Below are 16,088 nucleotides of genomic sequence, written 5' to 3' on the forward strand. Positions count from 1 at the left end.
CACTTTGTTTACGTACAGAGCAATGTCCCTTTCATATTCCTGAGAGATCTCAATGACACTACAGAAAGATACTTTGCAGTCCTCTGCTGAAGATTTCCAGGGATGGCTGCCTTATTTCTTCCTCTAGGGTGGGACACTTTCCTATGCCTCTCTGTGATGAGTTTGGGCGGCATGATTGCAGTTAACAGGTTAGCAGCATGTGGGCCTGGGTGGCTTTAGGATGCCAGAAACAGTTTTGTTCTTTGTGCCTTTGTTACCCTCAGGGTTGAGATATCAGCTGGTGCCAAAATAGGCATGAATGTGCCATCTATCACCCCACCTCTGTTTGGGAACCACACTACTGGAAATCCATCCACATTGCTGAGTCACATACAGGAGATGATTAATAGCTCTAAACACTTGCATGACTACAGCCCCCACTGTGGATTTCCAACTCCAATAATTTCCCATTGGCTGGAGGCAATCTGGTGTTGCAGGCTTCCAGCTTGCAATCACCACTCACTTCTCCACGGTCAGCGTAGCTCTCATTGCTGTGTCTCTGCACTGGAGGGCTAGGGTCAGCCTGCCACACAGATTCAGGAATGTGGCCTTTCAGATACCAAAATTCTGCACCACTGTACATTGTCCCAAGCCTGCATTATGATGCAATCCCACAGTGCTAGTTTCTCAGGCCTAGAAGCAGCACTCCACCACCTGCAGCTGCTCTGTGAATGCCACCAACAACCCTGAATTGTTTTTTGCTATGTTCCTTAGCAAACTGTCCTCAAATAAACTGTCATGTTCAGGGCTAGTGCAAGGATATTTTGCGCCCTAGGTGAAACTTCCACCTTGCACCCCTCCACCCCCTTGCACATCAGTTCATTGAGGGGCAAATCCCAATGAGCCTTTATAGACCCCAGGGGCCAGCCATGCCCAGGGGCTGCTCCCCAGACCAGGTTTCCCCCTCCCCGCCCACTGAACTCCCCTGGAGGGTGCACAGCCCCCCCGCGAGCCCTCCTGACCCTGGCGGCCCCCGCCCCAAGTCCACTCACTGGCTTTGCCAGGCTTGGGCCGCTGCAGCAGCTCGGCAGGGAGGAGCCGCCTTCTGGAGGCACTGGAGCCAGAGTGTCCCACTTGCAGCGGTGGCAAGCCCCAGCCATGGAGGAGCTAGCGCGGCGCTGGGGGGCAGCAGCCCTGCAAAGCAGGCTTAGGGCCCTGTGTCCCAGTGGCGGCAGCTCACATGCCCAGGAGCCGCAGAGCCCGAGCGCAGCGAGGGGGGTGTCAGGGGGTGCACGGGGGCCGCCGCTGCATGCATCTGCTGCAGGCTGCAGGAGTCCCCGGGGGGAGGTGGGTGCTGGGCCACAGCCTGGGCAGGAGGGGTGGGGGGCGCGGCTGCTCCCAGCTAGCGGCGACACCGCCTTTTCAGGGCTGCTGCCCCCCCATGCCGCTCCAGATCCTCCATGGCTGGGGCTCGCCGCCCCCACAAGCCAAAGCTCTGGCTCTCTGGTGCCTCTGGAAGGCGGCTCCTCCCTGCTGAGCCAGGGCACCGCTTTTTGGCACCCCCAACCACTTGGCGCCCTAGGCGACCGCCTAGTTCGTCTAGTGGTTGCACCAGCCCTGGTCACGTTCCCTGTTGTTGTGGTGCTTCCTGCAGGTCTGCAAATACAGGAATCACAATTCTCCTGTTACTTGCAACATTCATGAGAATAGTGCAGAGCTCTATGGGCTCCATGCTTCTGTCACTGATGGCAGACACCGAGAAGTGCCACCCGGGTTTGTGGGATTTTTTTTTTTTTTAAAGGCATGAAAATTATGGAACATTATGGGATGGAGAAAACTGCATGCTGGGAACTCTGACCCATAGCTCCCAGAGATCCCTGGGTGAGCCATTTCTATCTCATAACACATTGAGAAAATTTCTCAAAAGTTATTGCGATGAACAGCGACATGAGGCACATTGGGATACCTACCCATGGTGCACCACTCTTTTCATTGACACAAGCATACCTGGTTTGTATGTGCAAGCACCCAAGTATTCATGTGCCCAAGTGATATAACAACTTTGGCATATGTATAACATGCATCCAAAGTTTGTACTATAGTGTAAACATGGCCTCATAGGTTTTAAAAATAAACTGCACTGGAAAGAATGATTAATATGAATAATCACACAGACTTCAGTAGGACATAAGCAAGTGTTTAAGTGCTCTTCTGAATAAGCGTATTTTCCTGAACTGGGACCTTAATGTTTAGCTATTGTAATAAGAGTTATGGAACAAGAAATGGAGAATGGATTTGTGCAGAGTAAGCTCTGCTGGAATGATAAAGATAGTCATGTGGGGTAAGTGAAAGAAACCTGCAGTTTAGCTATTAGGGAGCTAGAGTAGTTAAGGTTATATAAGCAAAGTCACTTGTGGTATGTGAGGAATGTACACAGAGGGTGTGTCCTGAGCAAGACAAGCACCTGTAGTTACCAGGAGCTCAGGGGAGAATTTCTAGTCTAGACACATGTTTAACAAGTTGTTTGATATTTAAAAAAAAAAAAAAAGCCTTTTAGAAATGCAACTAATATGCTATGTCCTTACAGAGACAAGGTGGATGAGGATTTATTGGACCAACTTCTGTTGGAGAGAGGGAGCGAGAGAGAGCAGCTTTCAAGCTACCCAGAGCTCTAGTAATCAAAACTAACTGCAACACAGTTTCAAATTATTCTCTCGGCTCTAATTAAGGAAGAATATTGCAGCTCATGCACACAACAGAACAAAACCTTCTTCAGGAATAAATAAAAAGACAGACAGACAGTACTTGAGATTTACTGATAACAATCCACCATGATTTGTAGTCTCCAGATACAGGCACTCCCAACTTCGTGACAAGGATTTTGGATAGTGTCAATGTGTCATCCATAAGAACGGCCATATTGGGTCAGACCAAGGTCCATCTAGCCCAGTATCCTGTCTTCCAACAGTGGCCAATGCCCCAGAGGGAATGAACAGAACAGGTAATCATCAAGTGATCCATCCCCTGTTGCCCATTCCCAGCTTCTGGCAAACAGAGGCTAGGGACACCATCTCTGCCCATCCTGGCTAATAGCTATTGATGGACCTATCCTCTGTGAATTTATCTATTTTTTTTTATTGAACCGTGTTATAGTCTTGGCCTTCACAACATCCTCCGGCAAGGAGTTCCACAGGTTGACTGTGCGTTGTGTGAAGAAATACTTCCTTTTATTTGTTTTAAACCTGCTGCCTATTAATTTCATTTGGTGCCTCCGAGTTCTTGTGTTATGAGGCGTAAATAACACTTCCTTATTTACTTCCTCCACACAGTTATGATTTTATAAACCTCTATCATATCCCCCCCCTTATTCATCTTGGAAAAGAGATAACAAGTCCCAGTCTTATTAATCTCTCCTCATACGGAAGCCATTCCATACCCCTAATCATTTTTGTTGCCCTTTTCTGAACCTTTTCCAATTCCAATATATCTTTTTTGAGATGGGGTGACCGCATCTGCACGCAGTAGTCAGGATGTAGGTGTACCATTGATTTACACAGAGGCAATATGATATTTTCTGTCTTATTATTTATCCCTTTCTTAATGATTCCCAACATTCTGTTCGCTTTTTTGACTGCCGCTGCACATTGAGTGGATGTTTTCAAAGAACTAACCACAATGACTCCAAGATCTCTTTCTTGAGTGATAACAGCTAATTTAGAACCCATCATTTTATATGTATAGTTGGGGTTATGTTTTCCAATGTACATTACTTTGCATTTATCAACACTGAATTTCATCTGTGTAGCGGGGTGGTCATCCTGCTCCTGCCCTGAGGGGTTAAGAACAGCCCTGGAGAGGGCTGTGGCTGAGGAAAGGCTGATTGGGGAAGCTGGGGCCACGCCCTAATCAGGCCACAGCTGGCCCTATAAAGGGGCTGCTAGGTTGGCACTCAGACAGAGTCTCTCTCTGGCTGTTGAGAGAGATGGGCCTCGCTGCTGAGGAGCTGAGCAAGGTACCTGGAGTGTAGCAGGCCTGGGGGAAGGCGAGAGGAGCTGGGGAGCTCCAGCCTGGAAAACCCCCAGGCTGCAGGCCTTGGTAAAGGCCGGGAAGGGTACTGGGGATGCAGAGGGCAGCCCAAGGGTAGGCAGAGGCAGCAGGTCCAAACCCTCCTTGCCAATGATGAGTGGCAATTATACTGCAATCTGCCCCAGTGAGGGGGGCTAGATGGTGACTGGCAGTAGCCCAAGATTGAGGCGAGGTGGGGATAGAGGGTTGGAGGTTCCCCGGGATGGGGTGACCCAGCTAGACTGTGGGGTACTGCAGGGGCAGAACACTGAGAGAAGGGGCACCGGGGTCCAGGAGGGACATGAGGGCCAGCGGCAAGCAAGGCACTGGGCCGCAGAGGGCACTCCTGAGCAGAATAGCTAATTCCCAGGATGACCGGCAGGAGGCACCGCGCTGGTGAGTCATCATGGCCCGCTACGATCTGCCATTTTGTTGCCCAGACACCCAGTTTTGAGAGATCCCTTTGTAGCTCTTTGCAGTCTGCCTGGGATTTAACTATCTTGAGTAGATTTGTATCATCTGCAAATTCTGCCACCTCACTGTTTACCCCTTTTTCCAGATCATTTATGAATATGTTGAATAGGACTGGGTCCAGTACAGATCCCTGGGGGTCACCACTATTTACCTCTCTCCATTCTGAAAACTGACCATTTATTCCTATCCTTTGTTTCTTATCTTTTAACCAGTTACCAATCCATGAGAGGACCTTCCCTCTTATCCCATGACCGCTTACTTTGCTCAAGAGCCTTTGGTGAGGGACCTTGTCAAAGGCTTTCTGAAAATCTAGGTACACTATGTACACTGGACACCCCCCCCCCCTTGTCCACATGCTTGTTGACCCCCTCCAAGAATTCTAGTAGATTGGGGAGGCATAATTTCCCTTTACAAAAACCATGTTGATTCTTCCTCAACAAGTTATGTTTGTCTATGGGTCTGACAATTTTGTTCTTTACTATAGTTTCAACCAGTTTGCTCGGTACTGAAGTCAGGCTTACTGGACTGTACATGCTGGGATCACCTCTGGAGCCCTTTTTTAAAAATTGGTGTCATATTAGCTATCCTCCAGTCATTTGGTACAGAAGCTGATTTAAATGATAGGTTACAGACTCAGTTAGTAGTTCTGCAATTTCACATTTGAGTTCCTTCAGAACTCTTGGGTGAACACCATATGGTCTTGGTGACTTATTACTGTTTAGTTTATCAATTTGTTCCAAAATCTCCTCTGACACCTCAATCTGGGACAGTTCCTCAGATTTGTCACCTAAAAAGAATGGCTCAGGTTTGGGAATCTCCCTCATATCCTCAAGCGTTAAAACCTATGCAAAGAATTAATTTAGTTTCTTCACAATGGCCTTATCGTCTTTGAGTGCTCCTTTAACATCTTGATCGTTCATTGGTCCCACTGGTTGCTTAGCAGGCTTCCTGCTTCTGATGTACTTAAAACATTTTTGCTATTACTTTTTGAGTCTTTGGCTATCTGTTCTTCAAATTCTTTTTTGGCCTTCCTAATTGTATTTTTACACTTCGTTTGCAAGAGTTTATGCTCCTATTTTCCTCAACAGACATTTCTTTACTAATTATAAATAGGTATAAATAGGACCACCACTAGGAAGCACTGAAAGTAATATGCACATACTTCTACATTACACACATAGACCCTAATTTGCAATCATATCTGCATGGGTGGACCCATTTGCCCATGCAAAGCGCTATTAACTTGCCTCTGTGCAGACCATGAGAAATATTCAGCATATTTTTTACACATTTATTTTATTTTAATTTACAGCCCCAAAGTTTCACTTCATACCTAATTTTTGGAGATAAAACCACTTCAGCATCGTAAACACATAAAGTGACTATTCACAATGCAGTCACCTTCACTTAGAAAATTAGCCCATTTCTTTTTGAAACTTCATATACCCAAGTGATGCAAATGGTTTCATTTTTGTGTTCATATAAAACTGAAAAAGTATTAAAAGCCCTGGATTGTCATTTTTCATCTTGTTACAAATACTTTAGCACACCTCTAATTCGGTGCCATTCCTGGGAAGTAATTCTATAATATACCGAAAGCCAGTTTGGATTGGGGCCCATCAAAGAATTTAAGCAAGCTTTTAACTTTAAACATGGGAGTTGTAACATTAATTTCAATGGGATGACTTACGTGCTTAAGCAGTTTACTATTGGGGCCCTGATTTGAGTCTTTACATACAATAGTAACACTGTCTTCTGGGTTTACTGAGCTCTATTGCGTTAGCTGTTCTTGATAATGAGTCATGTGTGACCTCTAGGTGCAATCTGAACGGAATTTTCAGTATTTGCAAATGGACTCTTCAGCACAAAGTTTTGTCATCAGCACAGGTAAGAGTGTATATTATCACATAAGATAAATAATTTTGTCAGAAATCTCTCTAAGATAAAGGCTACAGGCAGGAAATCTATTGAATGTAAATCCTGTAGGAATCATAATCAAGTTTTGGAATGCTGAAAGAATAAATCCCCCTCTCTCAGACTATGCAATCATACATAAGATATCAGTTCTCATCTACAACTCAGTGTTAGGGCAATTGTTCATACAGACACGTCTGCCTCTTACTACTTTTTTTTATTCCACTGCTGAAATTGTTTTCACAATAAAATCAGAGGACGTTACAAGTATATGTCAGCAGGGGGGTAAAATGTGGCCCTAAATGTATTTGTACATGACTTTGGCCCCTGTCTTTGCACACTTTCCATTTTCCTTCTTCGTCCTTTCCCTCCAGAGCTCAATTTTATTTACCTTCACCTGTTACTTCTCAGATCTTTTGCCAAATTTGCTCTTTTGAAATTCTACTTGTTGGGCCAAATACATCCTTGTCATCCAAATTAATCCCTGAAGACAACAGAAAAAACACCATAAATAAATTTGAGTCCTTTAGAGTTATTTAAAACTCCAGTGAGACTAATCAGTATACAGTATAATGTACTTAGGTACTCTGCCATTTCTACTCCGGGCCAGTGCTGGGGGCATGATGTCATAATAAGACACAGATTTGGTCCCTCCAGATCAGAGGTGGGAAAACTACAGCCCGGGGGCCACATCTGACTCTTCAGACATTTTAATCTGGCCCTTGAGCTCCAGCCAGGGAGCGGGGTTGGGGGCTTGCCCCGTTCCATGCATGCCGGGGCTCCACGCAGCTCCCAGAAGCAGCGGCACGTCCCCCTTCCGCCTCCTACATGTAGGAGCAGCCAGGGGACTCTGCACATTGCCCTAGCAGCTCCCATTGGCCGGCAACCCTGGCCTATGGGGGCAGCACCTGCGGACGAGGCATTGTGCAGAGCCACCTGGCCGCACCTCTGCATAGGAGCTGGAGGGAGGACATGCCGCTGCTTCCGGGAGCTGCTTGACGTAAGCACCACCCAGAGCCTGCACCCCTGACCCCCTCCTGTACCTCAACCCCCTGCTCCAACCCTGATCCCCCTCCTGCCCTCTGAACCCCTCAGTCCCAGCCCAGAGCACCCTCCTGCACCTTCAACCCCTCATCCCTAGCCCCACCGCAGAACCCACACCCCCAGCCGAAGCCTTTGCCCCCCCTCCCACACCCCAACCCCCAATTTTGTGAGCGTTCATGGCCCGCCATACAAATTCCATACCCATATGTGGCCCTCGGGCCAAAAAGTTTGCCCAGCCCTGCTCCAGATCCATCACTCCCTGATCTTTTCCTCCCACCAACCAACCTTTTTTAGCAGGCCATCCAGTCCTTCAGTCATGTCATTTCCTCCTCCAAAATAACCCTTTTGCAAAGGTTGCAGTGGTGTTTAAAACAAATAAACAAAAACAGATGCTGAGATAGCTAGTGCAAAGGGTTTTCTGGAGGGCATCTGAGAAGTGAGCAAAAACAGGGTCACCTGTTTGAAGCATATCCATTTGGAACAGAGGGAGCCTATGATCAGAGACCCCTATGCTATGCCAGCACTGACTTGCCACATGACCAAAGTCAAATATTTCACATGTCCCCTGTGTTACTCTCTGCAAAACAAAAAAACCCAAACCAACCAAGCAAACAAACAAAAACTTAGGGCAAATTCTTCTCTCCAAACTATAGAGACCATCTTCTGTACTCCTCTCAGATCCAATAGGAAATTCACAGAGCAGGGATGAGCTTGGCATTGTGGACAGGAGTATTTTACATTGTATCAAGAATCAATCCCTTGTATGTTCATTTGGGGATCAAAATAGTTCAAAATGGAAAAGACTAGATTATCAAATCTAAACCGCTATACTGCAAGACAGAGTCCAAAGAAAGGAAATAGACATCAAACCACTTCTCAGCCAGTTTCAGGAAGGAATATAGTAATGCTTTACAGGAGAATTGTAAGGGTGTAATAGTCCTTCTTTGACGAGCTACAGAGTCATTTCCATTATAAATCTGAGTATCAACTGTGAATTCAGGTGTTCTGCTTGATGAAGAATATAGACCGGCAAATGCAAAGATACCAAGCGGAAACATTACTCATGTGCCACAAGAATGTCAATGTGATCCAGAGGATGCTGCAGTAGGCCTGTCAGAGGAGCTGTGAATTTGACAAAGCCCAGCAGCTAGAGTCCAGCTGCCCCCTATTCCCTTGGAGAGTTAGGAGGCTGGACCCTGCTCCCAGTGGGGAATGGGGAGGCAAGAAGACCCCGCTCCTGGCGGAGAGATGAGAACCCCGGGCAACTTTCTCTCCCTCCCAACCTTCTCAGCAGGCTGTCTTATTAATTTCACAGCTCCAGCAGACTGCTCACTCCTGGTGGGAAGCAGGAAGGGGCTGAGAAGTCAGGGCAGCTGGACTCCACTCCCTAGGTGGGAGAAGCCCCAGGTGGCTTTCCTCCTCCCAGTGGCAAACAGGGAGGCAAGAAGCCCTTGGTGACTTCCTCTGCTCCCAACAGGGAACAAAGGGGGGGCAGCTTGCCAGGACCAGGAGGCAGCCGGGCTCCCAACAGGGACTTGCCAGCAGAGCCGAAAGACCGGGATCTCAGCTCCACACTGCCCCTCTTAGGTCAGTGGAAGCGCTCCTGGTGAGGATACATGCCACCAATGCAAGAAGGGTAGTGCGAACATGTGCTGCCTCACTGTGATGGCTATAAGTTGACCTAATACAGGTCGACTTAAGTTTTTAGTGCAGACATATCCTTACACCTATCCACTAGGAACTGGACTAAGTCACTGTCACAATAAAAGACAAGGTGGGTGAAATAATATATTATATTGGACCAACCTCTGTTGGTGAGACAGACAAGCTTACACAGATCTGGGAAATGTACTCAGAGGGTATGTCTACACTGCAATATAAGCCCGAGCTAAGACTCGGGTTCAAGCCTATAACCCTCCTTCCATCCACACATAAATCATGATAATCCAAGGTCCCAGGACCTGCGGGGCTGCATGGTCTGAGTCCAGTCAAGCCTCGACCCAGGATTCAAGCCCTAGTGGTTTGCAATGTAGACACAGCCCCACTGGACTCAGGTCCTGGGAGTCCTCCAAGAAGTATCCCACAATCTCATGGGCCAACGTCTTTTGTCCTCTCTATTCCAAGAATCTTGAATCACTCTATTGAAAATGGAAGCAAGCACCCTTGGTGCAGAGTCAGCATTAACTCTTACATTGTCTTCTGACCTTTGAGCTATAAACACTCCATCAGATAATCTTTGAATGGAGACTGAACAGAACAAGCCTTTTTGCAAAGCACTCTGCTTCAAGGTCACAGGAGCACAGCTTGATTTTGGTAAGGCCAGCAAAACTGGATTTTAGTAAGTGTACTAGGAATGATCACGCAGACTAGCAAATAGCAAAGAACCTGGCAGCTTTGCAAATTTACTGGACCGATAACCAGTGCAGGGAGTGAATTAAGCAGCTCAAAAGTGAAAACTGGAAATCCAAGAACCTGAACCACACCTTGGGCAACTTGCCAAATTCATGGCCAATTTATTAGGAGTTTGACTGGCTGCTTGGCACTGCTCCCAGCATGGGACCTGGTCAATTGGCCCCAGAATCCAGCATGGGGACTGATGGGGACCCACCTACAGGCGCTGGCTTCCAATTGTCCTGGGGGGTGCTCAACTCCCACTCAGCCCCAGGCCCTGCCCCCACTCCACCCCTTCTCCCCACGCCCCCACTTCACCCCTTCCCGCAATGCCCCACCCCTGCTCTGCCCCCACTCCACCCCTTCCTTCTTCCCACCTCCGCTCCACCTCTTCCTGAGCATACCCATCCCTGCTCCTCCCCCTCCCTCCCAGCGCTTCCTGCACGCTGCAGAACAGCTGACCACGGCGGGTGGGAGGTGCTGGGAAGGAGGGGGAGCTTGGCTGCCAATGGGTGCTAAGCACCCACTAATTTTTTTTCTATGGGTGCTCCAGCCCTGGAGACCCAGCAGCAAGAACTGAATGGGGACAATGAAGTCGCTCTGTTGCTGAAACCGGTTCCAGAGCAGGCTTTGGAGCAGCAGCAGCACATTCTGGGTCCATACTTAGAGAAGCTATTGCCCCCCTGAGGAACAGCCTTCTGTGGAGCCTGCAGCAGACACAGATGGGACAGAAGCCACCCCTAAGCCCAGTAAGTTTCTGGTTCCATTTTAATTATTATTAATACAGTAATGGAAAGGATTTCCAGTCCATGAACCAGTGAAAAAGTTCGGAGAAAGCCCAGCTAGCAGCGTGTATTACTAATGGCAGATTGTATGTCAGTGGCATGGCTCCCCATCACCACCACCACCTGGAGTTCAAAATGGTGACTGGGACATACAAACAGTAAAGAACACTGTTAACGTATATTTTTATTGGAGTGGCATAAATTTTTGCTAGAGCCATTCCTGTTTTTAAAAAAATAATATTACATTGCTATACCTGTAAGTATGCTGCTCTGTAATCGTTCTATGGCCTATTGAGGTTCCTGGAAACAGCCAACTGTGTCTCTGCTTGGGGAAATGCGTTCCATTCACAAATCTACTTCATTTAAGTCAGAGGTAGTCCATAGGTGATAAAATGATTTGTAAGAGCTGTAAGCGCAGGTTGAAATTTTGTCTAGAAATGTAGCAGAGGTGGGGAGGAGGAAGATTGTGGTTATCGGCATGTTTGCATGCAGTCATACACAGGCTAAGCCATGTGGAAGCTAACACGGCATCTTGTGAATTCTGACCCAATCCTGGCTGCTGATAGCTACAAAAACTTTTCCTTGAAGCAGGAACTTCAAATAGGTAGTCACATTTTAGGGAAGGGCATATTTTCCAGGGCCTCCTCGGTAGCTGACCGGTCCACACCACTCACTGATGTTCTGTTCAGTCATCATATGGTTGAATATTTCTGTTGCATAAACTGCAAGTTTCCCACCAGCAGCTTGGAATAATGTCTCCCTTTTCCAGTTGAACACTACAAGAACTGTTATGTCCTCTAAAATATGGAAGGCCTAAAATCATAGAAAAAGCATTTGTAGCATAGCCACTGATGGCAGCCTGTCCACCCACCCACCTCTCCAAACCCAAGTAGTTTTGCAATTCTTCTAAAACCAAAAAAGCAGATTTGCATTTTTAACTTACCATTGTGCCTGCAACTTTTTTACAGGCACAGAGCTTCTCCGGTATGAACCGTCCTCACAATATATTGAAGTTCAGTTTGTAAAAGTATCATTTTATGTCCCTGAAATTCCATGAAGATTTTTTCTGAGTTCCTGCAGTGAGCTATTTGAGATAATAACCCTCTATGTCCTGTCCAGTTCCAGACCCCTCAACCTCTACTGGGGCCGCAGTACCTCCACAGCTTGCCCATATTGCAGCAAAAGTCTGAGCCAACGTACCTTCAAGGACTGTTCCAAGAGGAAGCGTTTCTGTGATGAAAGTTATGGTTAAAGTTGGGGATAAGGTCAACAAGCCGGTCCAGTACCAAAGACACAGGGACTTGCAGCTAGAGGAAAGGCAGACCGTAAGGCAAGAGAGGGGCTCAGGATGCCTGCCCAGCTTGAGAACAGGATTTCAGCACATAGGCGCCAACTTCCCTGGCGCCGGTGGGTGTTCGCTCCTGCCCCTGACCCCACCCCGACTCCACCCTTTCCCCGCTCCCATTCCAACCCCTTTCCCAAAGTGCCCACCCCAACTCTGCCCCCTCCCTGCCCCATTGGACCCCTTCCCCAAAACCTCGCCCCGGCCCTGCCTCTTCCCTGAGCGCACCACGTTCCCTCTCCTCCCCCCACCCTCCCTTCCAGCTGTTTCGCGGCGCAAGTGCTGGGAGCTAAGGGGAAAAAGCAGGCACGCGGTGTGCTCAGGGGAGGAGGCAGAGGCGAGCTGGGCGGGGTGCTGCCAGTGGGTGCAGAACACCCAATTTTTCTCCATGGGTGCTCCAGCCCCGAAGCACCCACGGAATCGACGCCTATGTTTCAGCGCAGAAGCAGGCACTTGCTTTGCAGTTCCTGGGAACAGGAATGATGGCTAAGGGAGGAGGACAGAGCTGAACAGAAAGAACTGTTTGAGTGGCTCATATCACTAATGACCACAAGAGGAACAGCTCCTGCGGCACCACCTACAGCTTGAATCCCCTGCATGCTACCCTATGCTGCAGTCCAGAAGCAGCTTGGAAGACTCCGTGGCTGGATGGCACATACAATCAGGCCTCATGACTGGCTTGCCAGGGCAACCTCACCCTATGCAACCCACCATATTGATCCCCTGCCCTGTGGATGCCTCCACCTCCCTCCCCCAGCACCACGTGCACAGCCAATGGGGAAAGAAGAACAGGTGGCCAGGAGACATGCCAGCGTAGGGGGTTTCTGTCTTGTACATGGTTTCACTGTTTTCACTTGTTCATGCACTTTGATGGTTCCCCCCTCCCCCAATTTTTTTTCTGTAAGGCTCTGCTACTGCTGTTTGGTGTGGCAATGTCAGCTGGTCTGCCTGGGAATGGGTGAATGTTCTACTGTGCTAATACATGTTTTATAAATAAAGTTTATTACATCAAGAATGTTTATTTCTATCATTGCTTTACATCATACAATGCTTATTCAAAATAATAAAGGTAAACACATGATCAGGAACAATTAGGAATTAGTATGCAAAGACTTTCCCCATTAGCTATGCATGGGGTGCTGCGGGAGGGGGTCATTATCGAGGGTCAATATAGGATCACATAAACCTGCTCTGTATAGTGAGGTGTTTGAAAAAAGTCCACTGTTCTGTCTCTTTAAATATTTTATCAAACCCTGAAATAGTATCTTTCACTGTGAGGTCAGAGACGAAAGCAAACACTCTCTCAGTCAACGCTTCCACACTCAGCAGGAAAGTTTTCCATGTCAAGCCATTTGAGGAAGGTTCTTCTCACCTTGTAGTTGTGCCCTGCCATACTGTTATTACTGTGCCCTCAGTACTGCTTAGAAGCTGCACTTTCCCTTTCCTTCACTGATATGCTGTCCACAGAAGGAGGAGGAGTAAAACCAGTGAACAAAGGAAAAGAGAAAAATCTCTCTTCTGCAACTCTGTACAGCTTTGAAATCCTTCTGGAGTGGAAGGTCTTTCAGTGAAATCCAGCAAGACACATATTGCATTTATACTTAAGCTGACATCCCTGAACCATAACATTTACCTGTTCTAGTTAAACACCTCCATGTGATTTTTAAAAATAAGACATACTACAGCAAGACACTAGAACTGTTTAACACATTAGCACACACAATGAATAAAACTGTCCATGAGTGATCCACCTCTATTACTTTTCAAAGATAGAAGGACAAATGCAAAACTTTGAGGTTAACAATGGACTTTTGAGTGCACACGCTTTACAAAATTAGAGAGCGGTTAGAAATGGGACAATACCGATTAGGTCAACTAGTGTATCTCACCCACCCATCGCAGTGCAAGATCACCGCACAGCACCTCTCTAAACTGGCAAAAGCCCCCCAGAATAGTTTCCCTTGCTAAGGTTATGTCACAAAGGATTCTGAGGGCTCCCTCTATGTAGCCTACTAACTCACAAAACTAAAATTGGCTATTCTCATAGAGGATCCACATTTCACATGCTCCCTTGATTTATCTGATTTTCATGTACTTTTGGCTTTAGTTCAGTATTTTCTAGAAGGTTATCTGGTGCTGTGGTACTCAAAAATAATTTTAGGATTTTGCATCTTTCTTAACTCATCTCTACTATTTGGTCAGGAAAGGATCATTACCATTCCAATGTCTTTTTTTTTTTTTTTTTAAAGATTCCTTACAGTAACTAACCCCATTGAGTGCTGAAACAATGCAGTAGTAACAACAATATATATTTACATAGAGCTTTTCACCCCAAAATGTTCCCCACAGGCAAGATGAATTACAGTTGAAAAATGTAGCAGAGCACTGTGCAAAAGGAACCTCCAGTGAACCTGCAACTAACATGGGATAGGCATCGTCTACCTCAATCTTGGCTCCCAGACACCCAGAAAGGTGCACCTGAGACACACACCCCTCACCCTGACAGATTCCTCATGCTAGGAGCACAAATAATCTGAGGATATGGATGGTCTGTGCACTAATTGGCTACTAGCCAAAATTTGGGCACATATTTATATTGCTTTTGAAACACTTTTGTCCACCCATTTAGGAGACATCTACATGTTGGGACACAATTCATATGTAAGCTTGCATTTATTGGGCCATATACTGCATTATACATGGTAATCACCTTATCCAGCGCTGAAATGCAGCCACCTCTGAAGCAGGATACAGTGACTGTTTTAAAGCACATACCAACACTACAGTTTATAACAGGAAGTGAAGAATACTGTATCCAGTTGAAACTGTATACACAAAGACCAGGTTATTCTGAGTTATGATAATGTCAGTCCTTTTTTCATCTTAAACCCCACGTTTTACAGGTTTATAAAAGACAGCAGTTCTAATATGCCTCTGATAATTTTGCCATGCCAGCTGCCAGAATGCAGACATATCTTTTATATTTTTTTTTTAACTAGCTTAATCAGGTATGGACTGAAGACCAATATCCTGTGCTAGGAAGGCCACTGAGGAAGCCTGTGCTCGGGTGGAATGAGCGGTTACTATGGCAGGTGGGAGAAACAACTCAGAGTTCAAGAAGCACTAAGGGCACTTGCAAGAGCAAGCAGTGTTCCAGCCACCGTCACTGGCGATAAGAAGGAATTGAGAGGGCGGCAGGGCACATAAGCACAGGGCTCAAGGGGCACCAGAGCCGGTCCTATGGATACTGCTGAGGGAAAAATCACTGGCTACCGTACACGTGGGCGTGCACACACCTACTTGGAATGGACATGAGCAAGCACTCGAAGAAGATACAAAACTACTCAAGATGGTTAAGTCCAAAGCAAACTGTGAAGAGTTACAAAGGGAGCTCATGAAACTGGGTGACGGGGCATCAAAATGGCAGATGAAATTCAATGTTGATAAATGCAAAGCAATACACATTGGAAAACATAAGCCCAACTATACATATAAAATGATGGGGTCTAAGTTACCTATTACCACTCAAGAAAGATCTTGGAGTCATTGTGGATAGTTCTTTGAAAATATCCACTCAATGTGCAGCGGCAGTCAAAAAAAGCTAACAATGTTTGGAATCATTAAGAGAGGGATAGATAATAAGACAGAAAATATCATATTCCCTCAATATAAATCCATGGTACACCCATATCTTGTGTACTGTGTGCAGATCTGGTCACCCCATCTCAAAAAAATATATATTGGAAAAGGTATGGAAAGGGGCAACAAATAAGATTAGGGATATGGAACAGCTTCCCTATGAGGTGAGGTTAATAAACTGGGACTTTTCAGCTTAGAAAAGAGATGACTAAGGAGGGGGAGGTCTATAAAATCATGACTGGTGTGCAGAAAGTAAATAAGGAAGTGTTATTTACTCCTTCTCATAACACAAGAACTATGGGTCACCGAATGAAATTAATAGGCAACAGGTTTAAAAACAAACAAAAGGAAGTATGTCTTCACACAATGCACAGTCAACCTGTGGAACTCTTTGCCAAGGGATGTTGTGAAAACCAAGACTATGACAGTGTTAAAAAAATAATAGCTAGATAAGT

General features: G+C 46.5%; 1 long non-coding RNA gene across 1 annotated transcript in view; it reads right to left on the minus strand.

Annotated features, from left to right (window-relative positions):
* Positions 1–10,823: 10,823 nt before the first annotated feature.
* Positions 10,824–16,088, minus strand: part of LOC135973445 (uncharacterized) — a 62,217-nt gene continuing 56,952 nt past the window's right edge. The window contains exons 4-5 of the long non-coding RNA XR_010590283.1: positions 11,853–11,959; positions 10,824–11,465 (exon numbers count right to left, since the gene is read on the minus strand). This is a non-coding gene — a long non-coding RNA (uncharacterized LOC135973445). The remainder of the gene's footprint in view (positions 11,466–11,852; positions 11,960–16,088) is intronic.

This window comes from Chrysemys picta, chromosome 9 (assembly GCF_011386835.1).
Source record: "Chrysemys picta bellii isolate R12L10 chromosome 9, ASM1138683v2, whole genome shotgun sequence".
Lineage (NCBI taxonomy): Eukaryota > Metazoa > Chordata > Testudines > Emydidae > Chrysemys > Chrysemys picta.